At 44.7% G+C, this 11,916-nt stretch overlaps 1 long non-coding RNA gene across 2 annotated transcripts in view; it reads right to left on the minus strand.

The window, feature by feature from the left end:
- The window catches only part of LOC117196013 (uncharacterized), a 67,114-nt gene that overhangs the window by 39,022 nt on the left and 16,176 nt on the right, over positions 1-11,916 (minus strand). Inside the window, exons 1-2 of one of the 2 annotated variants that reach the window (XR_007474925.1) lie at positions 3,951-6,959; positions 1,222-1,335 (exon numbers count right to left, since the gene is read on the minus strand). This is a non-coding gene — a long non-coding RNA (uncharacterized LOC117196013). Of the gene's footprint in view, positions 1-1,221; positions 1,336-3,950; positions 6,960-11,916 lie in introns of those variants that run through there. The other variant, XR_007474924.1, reaches the window with a different exon arrangement.

Consider the following 11,916-nt stretch of genomic DNA (forward strand, 5'->3'; position numbering starts at 1 on the left):
ATATAAGGTGCATCTCTGGGGATGTGGCTGAGATACCACCAGAAGGCAGACTTGGAATAGGTTGCAAAAGGCCTTTGTTTCACATTGTCTTGTATGAAATGGATGGCAGAGCCCTGATACACACCACACACACACACACACACACACACACACACACACACACACACACAGATACTGACAAATCTCAATCTTTAGAAGGTTCCTCCACAAAGGGAGAAAACTTGTCTTTCCCATTCACAGCTGAGTCTCCAGCATGCAAAGGAAAGCAGGTCACATCATGTAGCCTCACCTCAGTAAATTTTTCCTGAATGAATGAATTCAAGCATCCTGGGAGACTTTAACAGTTTAATTTAAACATTAATAGATCAGGTAGACAAACATAGCTAAGACACATATAGTGCTTACTCCCTACCAGGAACTGCACTAAACACTGAACATGTATTAACTCAGCTGTCTCTGGTCCCCATCCCATGAAGTAGATACTATTATGAACTCAGTTTTATGGAGGTGAAAACTGAGGCACAGGGCGGTTTAGTGGTTCACCAGGGGTCCCATGGCAGGTAGGTGGCTGAGTGAGGATTTAAATCCAGGTAGTCTGACTTCAGAGCCTGCGCTCATAACCAACATGCTTTACTGCCTTGCAGTACAAAATAAAGATATAGAGAGTAATAATGTGCAATTAACTTTGCAGGCAGATTTGTGTTGTTTGTATCTAAAAACACAGAAAGTACATTTTTTTCTTCCTTGAGTATGAGGGAAAAATGCTCTTTGCGTATTTTTAATTGGTCATTTCATAGGCCACAGAGTGGAAATTACGTAGATCATATAATTTGACCACAGCAAAATAACATTAGCTATAAATACCAAAAATAACAGGGGGAAAGCAGGAATGAAATATCAGGAATGAAAAAGGGGATATAAGAACAGATTCAGAGGAGATGAAAAATTATAAAGGTGTTCTATTTGTAACTTTATGCCAATAAATTTGAAAACGTAAATGAGACAGACTTATTTTCTAAGCAAAGATAAATGATCCAAAATTGACTCAAGAAGAATCAGAAAATGAATACTCCATTACTTACCAATAACTTTGGAAAGAATAATTAAAGGTATAGCCTTCTAAAATCCATCAAGTCCAGATTGTTTTGTAGATGCATTCTTTAAATCATCAATGAGCAGATAGATATCTTGATAATTTAAAAATACCAGTGTGGGGCTTACCTGGTGGCGCAGTGGTTGACAGTTTGTGCCCTGGTCCGGGAAGATCCCATATGCCGCGGAGCGGCTGGGCCCGTGAGCCATGGCTGCTGAGCCTGCGCGTCTGGAGCCTGTGCTCTGCAACGGGAGAGGCCACAACAGTGAGAGGCCCGCGTACCGCAAAAACAACAACAACAACAAAAAAACCAGTGTGTAGGAAAAAACCAGGATGCTTTCAAAATCATCCTAGAAAGTTAGCATAACCTTGTATCAAATTTGAATGAGAACCTCACCGTCCCCTAAAAAGGAAAAAAATAATTTTATTTATTAATATAGATGCCCCCTAAAAGCCCTAAGGTAAATAAATAATTCCAATCCAACAGTGTATTTTAATAAAAGAACATACATTGACCACATAACGTTTGTTGGGGGAATATATATGTGGTATAATTAAGGGTGGCATCTTGAATCAGTAAGAGGAGGAAGGACTATTCAGATTTGGTGTTGGGACAGCTGGCTTCTCGCCTTCATCAAATCCTTGCCCTACCTTATGCATAAATCTAATTTCCAGATGAATCGATAACCTAACCAACAATATCACCATCAACAAAAACAGTAACAAAAAAGTTCTAAGTTACTAGAACATTTAAGCAATTATTCTTGCGATTCTGGGTCTCCTTAAGCAAGGTAGGAAAACTAGAAGCCATGAAAGATAAGACTTACAGATTTGAGTACACAAAACCTTGTAACTGCTTTACAGAGAAAGACCCCCCTCAATATTATTCAGTACTTAACAAATAATGGATGCCACATGAAAACATTTCCATAGGTAACACTACGGAAACGTTAAGTGACAAAGGCAAACTACAGAACAATATTTATATTTTTAAGATTGATAAAATCGATAACGCTCTGGCAAGTTTGGTAAAAAAAAATTGGCATGGGGAGGGAGAAAATACAAATCAACAATATTAAGAATGAAAAGGGGGTATAATTTCAGAGAAAAGCAAACACTATAAGGTAATACTAGTTGTAACTTTGTGCCTGTGAACTTGAAATTGTGAGATGGACAATTTTCTAGGAAAATGTAAATGACTAAAATTGACTCAAGAAGTAGGACTTTTTTTGTAAAGGAAAAATAGAACTTTGTGTGTGTGTGTATAGATAGACAGATACAGATATAGATAGATAATATATATCAGTGGGTTTGTGGTTTGAAAATGCAGGTTGCCTCGGGGAATGGGACTAATAATGGAAGGTGACCAGCTAGGCTGAGGGGGGACAGCTGCTTTCTAAATATAATGCCGCGTGCTTTGAATTCTATACAAGCCACGAATTACTTCTGTTAGAAAGGGAGCAAATATTGTTGGTGAATGGCTCCCCGGGAAGTCCTAGGAACAAGCAGGAGGTGGGCTAAAGGATGGAGTTGGAATGGAATCCAATGGTTTGTCTGTGATAATCAGATTCCTCCCAGGTCTTACAGTCTCACTCGCCCCCTCTTCTCTCCCTCTCCTTCCCACACTGTGGACAGACATCCTGAGATCCGAGGGCGTTTTATGAAGGAAGGCAGAGCCGCGGAAAGAGCAAAGGAGACAGGAGTTCAAATCCCTACCCTAGTCTGGGATCTGCAGTGTCAGACTTTGGGAGCGTCCCCTCACTTCGCCTGATCCAAGGGTCGCCGTGTCCCATCTGCACCCACCCTCTGGGGCTCCTGGAGGCTCAAGTTAAGTTGTTAAGCGAGTCTAATCCCTCAAGAGCTGGAGATGAGGGGGCGGGGTGGCCGGCGCCTCTGCCCGCAGCTGCAGGTAGGCACATCCCCACCCCCGCTGCCCCCTCCTTCCTCCTTCCTCCCCAGCACACACACCCACACAAACCGCTCGCGTCGCGGCTGGAGAGATGCTCTCAGGCGCCAGCGGGCAGCAGAGCCTCGGCAGCCAGTAGAGCCGAATAGAGAGCTGGAGGGCTGGGGTTGCGCAGGAGATCTGCAAACCACAACGGGGGACAATTCTTATCTTTCTTTCATGCTTCTTTCTTTCTCTTAAAAAAACCCTCCCTTGTTCCCACTGTAACTTGGAGGAACAAGGAGTGGTTTGAAGGAACTGACGTAGAAGTTTTATTTATAAACCTTAAAGAAGTTCTGGGCAAGTCACTCAACAGGACCCGCGAGGCCCCAGGTAACCCCAGCTCCCGGCGCTGGCTCAGCCTGGCAAGCCAACCCACAGCCTCAGGCACGGGTGCGGGGCGCCCTCTGACTTTGCTTTTGGAGTAATGACACGACCCGTGACGTGGACCCAGGTGGCCTCGCTTGGTGAGCGTCCCCACCAGGTAAGCGCACTCCCGGGGTCTCCACTGGTCACCTGGGTGGGACCTTCAGCTCCTAAGAAGTAAGTCTGCACAGTTTAGCCACATGCATGAGTGGGAGGTTGGTAGGAGAGAGTCTGCTTTTATCACAGGAAATTGTGGGAGATAGGAGTGAAAGATGGTTAAAAAAAATATTCCTTTTTTAAAAATTTTTGCATTGACGCGCGGGGATGAGATGCATAGGGGGATGAATTTTTGTAGGAAATGGTTGTGGATCGGGGCTGGAGACAGGCGTCTGAATTTCTGCAGGGACTGAAGGGGGAGCAAAGTCCACATTATTGCAGAAACCTATGATGAACGGGAGGTGAGAGGTTATGAGCCTGAAAATGTGCAAGAAATGGTAAAGAGTATGAATCTAAGCATTTTAGAGAAATGACGGGAGAAGCACTTACCGTCCTGGTTTCACCTGACCCCCGTGCTCTGCCTTCTCCACGAAGATGCTCACAGACACTGACAACAGTGGACGCCCTCACGCACTGCCCGCGCGCCCGGGACCCGCGGCGTTCAGCACCTCGGACAGAGCCCAAAAGGGCTGCGCGCGGCGCCCGGTGAGCACAGGGCGTCCTGTCTCCTTCGCCCCAGGCCACCGCGGCTCGCCTCTGAGGGCGACTACCTAACCCCGCCCCTAGAGCTGGGAGAAAGGATTTTCGAATCGCAAGAGCAAACGTGGAACTCAGTTTCTGATCCGCTTCTAACTGCTTCCCGTGACTGTAGAAGGAAGAGGCGGAGTATAACGATAGCCCCCAAGCTTCTGCAAATACTACAGCTGAACGGGGTGGCCTCCTGGATTTGGAAAGGTGTACCCAAACTTCTTCAAATTTTAACATTTATTGAGCGTTTTCCATGTGCCAAGGCCCTGTGCTAGGAGCTCTACCTGAGTTATTTTATTGTTATAGCACACCACAAATGTGTCTGTGATTATCCCCATTTTACAGATGAGAAAACTGAGGCAAGAGAGGCTGAGTAACTTGGCCCAGTTTATACAACCACCGAATGGTAGAGCTGTGTTCTTAAACTCCACTCCCGGCTGCAGTAGTCAGGAGATGTGTCCGAGCAGAATTCTCACAGTGAAAGAGCTCTGAACTTGGGCTCAGAGGAACAGAGTTTGAATCCAAGCTATACCACTTACAAACGTGTGCTCTTGGGCAAAATTACTTAACACGTCTGAACTTCAGACTCTGTATGTGTAAAATTAGGATAATAAAGCTTCCCTTGCAGAAGTGTGAGGGGAGGGTGGTCAAAGAGATCATGAATGTGGAAAGACTCAGCAAACTTTGAATTGTGGTTGGGTGGTGGAGGCAAGAAAGGAGGCAGCAGGTGACTGGAAGAGAAAGAGGACTGGTAATGGCATTAGTGGCACTCTCCAGGGTGCTGGGAGGGCTTAGAGGTAGGATTCTGGATGAGCTTAATTCAACATAATAACCCCGTGGCTCTTAGAGGACTTTGTAGATAGTGTTCACATATAGCCTACCCTTTGATCCTTATAACAATCTTGTAAGGCAGAATCGGAGTCCTATTCATTTGGAAAGACGACGCTTGCCCTTAATTACTCAGCTACCTAGTAGCAGAGCTGACGTTAGAATCCAGATCTCCTGCTTCTCTATCCTGTAATCCTTCCACCATGACTGGTGCATCCTCCAGAGCTTGGATTACGGAGCAATTACAGCACCAAAATATATTGAGATAAGCACTGTAAATATCAGGTTGGACCGTGTGAAACTGATGATGGTTTGACCATTTTTTACCTACAGACACAGTAATGTCATATGGACCAATTTAATAAATGTTCATTGATTATATTCTATTTTGTTCCACAAAGAATTTAAAACAACTTATAAAGATCCACAAGATGCCAGGTTTATATATATTAGAAGCAGTCAAGAAAATAGAGGAGAAACAAGATGAAGGCTGTAGCCAGAAATAAGATGAATATAAAATATGCATATTATAAGGTCCTAGAAACTTGCTTTGGGTCACAAAGTACAATAAAGTGTATATCCAGTCCCTTGCATAGGGATATGAGAAACTTTGCAGACGTTTGTAGGAGTCTGTTGCTCCTCCAATTTGCATAATTTTTCTGCTAGCACTAATATAAGTAGTCTTGAAACCAATGCAATGCCTCAACCCTCTGAAAGATTTACCACTGTGCCAAACAAGGGAAGTTTAACTGGAAATCTGATGCCAATGAGACTCAAGAAAGGGGAGATAAAGCAAATGGTATTTTATCTGCACTGAAGTAATGAAGTGTTAGCTATTTATAATGGTTCACACAAGCACATCATACTTTAAAGTTTATAAAAAGGGCTTCTGTATCCATCAGCTCGTTGGAGCCTCCTAACAAACCTGTAGAGGTAAGAAACTAGGAAGTGAGGGGAAGAACAAAAACACAACATCATGACTTGTAGCCCATGTATTTTAGTCTTTATGCTTCATGTCATAAACCCACATACCTACAGAGGCTAGGTAAGTAACTTGAATGTGTGAACTGGGCCAAATGTAAGACTACAGAGAATGGCAGGGCCTTTGTCAAACTGGACAATGAATAATCCATCTTAAAACATTCAAATTAAAAAAAAAAAGTTAAAGCGGGGCTTCCCTGGTGGCGTAGTGGTTGAGAGTCTGCCTGCCGATGCAGGGGGGACACGGGTTCGTGCCCCAGTCCGGGAAGATCCCACGTGCCGCGGAGTGGCTGGGCCCGTGAGCCATGGCCGCTGAGCCTGTGCGTCCGGAGCCTGTGCTCCGCAACGGGGGAGGCCACGACAGTGAGAGCCCCGTGTACCGCAAAAAAAAAAAAAAAAAAGTTAAAGCACTGTTCCAGTGGAGCAATACATAACTGTGCACCACATTTAGCCCTCAGCCCAGTATTATGCAGCCTTGTTCTACACTAATCAGGCTAAAGGTCTGGGAAGACATGGGAGTGAAGGAGCCTAGATTCAGTGAGATTAAAGACTCAATCTCTGTCTTTAAACTTCCCACTTATAAACTGGGAAAGATTGAACAAGATGGCTCCTCTCAGCTTCAAAAGTCTAAGACTTCCATAATTTTGTGGATAATGAAATAATTCAAAGATTTCTGGACAAAAAAGGCAAATAATTCCACCCATTCATCCCCTCCATCAAAACAATTTTTTTTTTTGGGTGTTAGTGATGTTTTAGTTTTCAGCATTTCTTTTCCAGTCCCTGTGCCTTCAGAAATTATGTTAGTCACCATTATAGTGGAGATGAATTAAACAGAAAACAGCCCTGAAAAGTGAAAAGGATGGCGGGGGTGGGAGGTGGGGGTGGGAAGGGAGCACGACAGGGAGGAACCCGCCAAACTTTGCTCACTTCTCAGTTTACTCCTTTTCTGAAACACTTAAAGAAACACCTCACCACTTTGGGGTTGCTAATTTTTAAAGATAAAAACGTGGTGCCTAGAGCAGCCAAAGGGGATGGGATTTCAAAATTCTGGGCATGTACCAGCTCTTTTCACTCAGGACTGCTTCCTTTTCTTCCAAGAAGCTTAGAAAGCCTGAAAGGCATCTGCTGTTTCCAGCATTAGGTGTTTTTAACATTCATTCTGTGTGATGCACAGTAGGAGATAAATTCCCAAATTAAAATAAATTCGGGGACTTCCCTGGTGGCACAGTGGTTAAGAATCTGCCTGCCAATGAAGGGGACATGGGTTCGAGCCCTGGTCTGGGAAGATCCCACATGTCATGGAGCAACTAAGCCTGTGTGCCACAACTACTGAGCCTGCGTGCCACAACTACTGAAGCCTACGCGCCTAGAGCCCGTGCTCTGCAACAAGCGAAGCCACCACAATGAGAAGCCTGTGCACTGCAATGAAGAGTAGCCCCTGCTCGCCGCAACTAGAGAAAGCCTGTGCACAATAACGAAGACCTAATGCAGCCAAAAAAAATTTAAAAAAAGTAAATTTGGTCTTGGTTGACTCCCACATTCGATGGGTCACTATTCAATTCTAGCTTTCGAACATCTCTGCAGCTTGATTCTTCCATAACTTCCTCATTTTGGTGCTTCTGAGCCTCGTCATCTCTCAGAGGCTCCTCCAGCCTCCCGTCTCACCCTTCCAATCCTGAATTCTATAGATTTCTTTAGAATTCTACAGATTTCTTCAACACCTAATGTGGAGTAGACACATTGAGTGTTTGATGGTGAATATATGAATGAATGAGCCAGCAAGTAATGCCAGTGTTTTAGTGAAGGTTTACCATTTTATAAATAATAAAAATTAACTCAAGCTCTGCTAAACAGAAACATGGCTCCTCGAGTGTTCACAGACCCCAGAGGGAGCTGAACTGCTGAAGAGAACGGGGATTCTCTCCACCTCTCATATCAGCTTCTCAGTGTGTTAACTTCATTCTTCTCACTGTGCACTTCAGCCTTTCTGCTTCTCTGTGCATGTGGCTACCTGACCAAAGCAGCCTTATCTCCAGAGTCCCTAACACTTCAGTTCCTACAAACAGCCCAAGACAACTGGTGTTTCTCAGTCTCAATGTCAAATTCTACCCAAGGTCAAGTCAGTCAAGCACATGGGGCAGGTCAGAGAGTACAAAGTCACCTAGCAAAAGCTGAACACTGTGCGGGGAGTTGGATGACAGAGAGAAGGGTCAGTGTGGGCTGGGGGGACATCTCAGAGGAGTCACCCACTCACTGATCTCTGAATGACCCAGGGCAAGCCAACTCTTCACTCTTGGCTTCAGTTTCTTCATTTGTTAAATGGGGGAGAGAGGACATCTGATAGGGCCATTTGACGCTTCAAAGAAGGCAGCTGGTATCAGCCTGGGGCAAAAACATATGCATTAACACTTCATTGGGTTATAAAACCTTGGGAAGTCTAATGAGAACCTGCTGCATAGCACGGGGGACTCTATTCAATGCTCTGCGGTGACCTAAATGGGAAGGAAATCCAAAAAAGAGGGGATATATGTATACATATAGCTGATTCATGCAGCTGACTTTGCTGCATGGCAGAAACTAACACAACATTGTAAAGCAACTATACTCCAATTTAAAAAAAAAAAGAATCTACTGTATAGCACAGGGAACTCTACTCAATACTCTGTAATGACCTATATGGGAAAATAATCTAAAAAAATAGTGGATATACGTATATGTATAACTGATTCACTTTGCTGTACACCTGAAACTAACACAACATTGTAAATCAACTATACTCCAATAAAAATTAAAAAATAAAAACCAAACAAACAAAACCCTTGGGAAGTAGGAATAAGGGGAAATGGAACACGAGGCCAGGCAAGAGGAAGAGCAAATACAAGCACTACATTATTGAGCTACTCACGTGTTAAAGACAAGTGCACTGATTGCTCAGTCTTGCGGAAGTTGTATAATCCACTGCATCCCACCCAAATCTTTTAAACTCACCAAAACCAGGCTATTAGGAGACGCAAGGGAAAAGCGTTTTCCTGACATCTACTTCCCATCTCCCATTGGTCAATATTTTGCTCTACAAAGGACTAATCCCCCCACACTTCTGAGCTGAGTAATTCTGTCTCTCCAGGCAGCTGTTGGAGAAACACTTTCTACAATAGTCAGTTTCTCCTGATCAGTTGGAACCAGGTGTGGGGCTCAGCCATCTGTAGCAGTGACAGCAGCAGCAGTGTCCTGACTCTAAGACTGAGGTATAGAACTCGCTAAGGCCACTCAGGCAAGAGAGCAAGGTGAGCGGCCAACCCCCAGAGAGGGTAAGCAGACAGGGCTGTGTGAAACTGGGATGATACATACAGTGAGTCTGGCATCATTGGCAAGGCTCTTGTCAACCAGCTACGTGAACTGCAATCTTTTACTTTTATTTTTTTAAATTAACTTTTATTGGAGTATAGTTGCTTTACAATGTTGTGTTAGTTTCTGCTATACAGCAAAGTAAATCAGTTATAAGTATACATATAGCCCCTCTTTTTTGGATTTCCTTCCCATTTAGGTCACCACAGGGCACTGAGTAGAGTCCCCTGTGCTATCCAGTAGGTTCTCATTAGTTATCTATTTTATACACAGTAGTGTATATATGTCAATCCCAATCTCCCAACTCACCCCACGCCTCCTTCCCCCCGCACCCAGTATCAATATGTCCATTCTCTACATCTGTGTGAACTGCAATCTTTTCAACCCAATTTTCTTGACATGAAAAGTGTAAGGCACATGCAGCACACCAACAGTTAATGTTCAGGCAGCACATTTTATCTGGGCTATAGGAATGACGGAAGGGGGCTTCCCTGGTGGTGCAGTGGTTGAGAATCTGCCTGCTAATGCAGGGGACACGGGTTCGAGCCCTGGTCTGGGAAGATCCCACATGCCGCGGAGCAACTAGGCCCGTGAGCCACAACTACTGAGCCTGCGCGTCTGGAGCCTGTGCTCCGCAACAAGAGAGGCCGCGATAGTGAGAGGCCCGCGCACCGCGATGAAGAGGGGCCCCCGCTTGCCACAACTAGAGAAAGCCCTCGCACAGAAACGAAGACCCAACACAGCAAAAATAAATAAATTAATTAATAAACTCCTACCCCCAACATCTTCAAAAAAGTAATAATAATAATGAGGGAAGGGTCTGATTCTGTCCTCACACGGAGCTCCTGCATTTTCGTCATTTAAGTAATTTCAGTGGGGAGGCCCACAGTGAAAAAATGGTTAGAGACAACCCAAAAAGTAGCTCACTGTGGACAGAGAATGTTATCTCTATAGATGGGCTAGACATTCCAGACCTCAGAGAACTACTCAGATGCTGCTCTCTCCTTAGGGGCCAGGGCAGTGTTGACTGGGGACAAGCCTGGGCTCCGGGGAGGAGGTGGCCACTGATTCCAAGTGAAGGGAGAGAAACATCTCCCAGATATTCCATCTTCTTCCCCGCTTTCCTTTTCTCTTTTGTCCCCTACCTGCCTCCCCTACTCCCTGCACCCCCTCCCCAGACTTCGAGGTAGTCCAGAGCTATGTGATTTGCACCACACACAACATAGAGAGATAACCCAATGCTCCACCCACGTCTCCTTCCCATCTTCCTTTCCTTTTTCTCTTCCTCCCTTCCTCCATCTTTTCCTTTCTTACTTTCAAATTATCACACAGCTGATGGGGGAGAAAGACAGTTTTCCTGCCTCGAGGGGCTCAGAGATATGGGGAGGAGGTAGACCCAGATGATGAACCAGATCAATACTTCAACGGAGAAAGCTGAACCCAGGGGATGCAGTATCCACTTTTTTCTTTTGGTATGTAGTGTGTGTGAGTGCGTGTGTGTGCATGTGTGTGTGTGTGTGTGTGTGTGAGAGAGAGAGAGAGCACACGCACAAGAGAGAGCGAGAGAGAACGTAAAGATGATGTATAATATTCCAGTGTATGAATACGAATATACTACAGTTTCTTTGTTTTCTTCTTGACGGGTTGTTTCCAGTTTTCACTGCTAGGATCGTGTCTGCACACGTTCTGCTATGCATATTTACCAGTAATCTATTCCTGAGAACAAAGTATTGCAAAATGAGTGGCTTAAAACAATAATCATTTGTTTGCTTGTATTTCTGCGATCTGGACCAGCCTCTGGGAACTTCTGCTGGCCTCACCTGGGTTCCCTCACACAGTTGCAATCATCTGGGGCTTTGGCTGGCCTGAGATGGCCTCGGGCATACTCTGATGTTCGCTGGGGCTGTCAGCTGAAGCGCCCTGTGTCCTTTCTGGTTAGGGATACCCCAGACTTCTGCACATGGCAGTTGGATTCCAAGAGAGCAAATCTTGAAGCTGCAAGGTTCACTGGGGCCATGCCTTGAATGTCACACAAAGTTAGCTCTGCTGCATTTTACTGGTCAAAGCAGATCACATGCTGACGCCTCCTCTCCATGGGAGGAGAGGCAAGACCTCATTGCAAGTGGTGTGCACACTGGGATGGCAGGACTTTGTGGCTATGCTTTTCAGTCTAGCACACAGCTAAGCCCAGGCATGGAATTACTGGGTCAGAGTGTAGGCATTAATTTAGCGGAGCCATTTGTGCTCCCACCAATGTGTTCCTGAATCTTCCCATCTTTCTCCATCCTTGGTACTGTCGGTCTAATTTTAGCTGCTCTGGAGGGTGTACTGGTATCTCATTGTGCTGTAATTTGATTTTCCTTGATTACTAACAGGGCTGAGCACCTTTTTCTGGGCTTATTGGCCATTTGTGTATCCTCTTTTGGAGGAAGTGATTTGTAGGAGTTCTTTATATAGTCTGGATATGAGTCAGTTGTCATTTTATTCCTCTTTCTCCCTTCCAGTCTGAGTGATTTTTCTCTTGATTAAAAAGGAAGTAACATTTGAGCTGAGATTTGAGGGATGATGAATAATTAAAGAAGAGCAGGGAGGTCTTAGAGTTAGAAACATGAAC

The sequence above is a fragment of the Orcinus orca genome, chromosome 2, assembly GCF_937001465.1.
Source record: "Orcinus orca chromosome 2, mOrcOrc1.1, whole genome shotgun sequence".
Lineage (NCBI taxonomy): Eukaryota > Metazoa > Chordata > Mammalia > Artiodactyla > Delphinidae > Orcinus > Orcinus orca.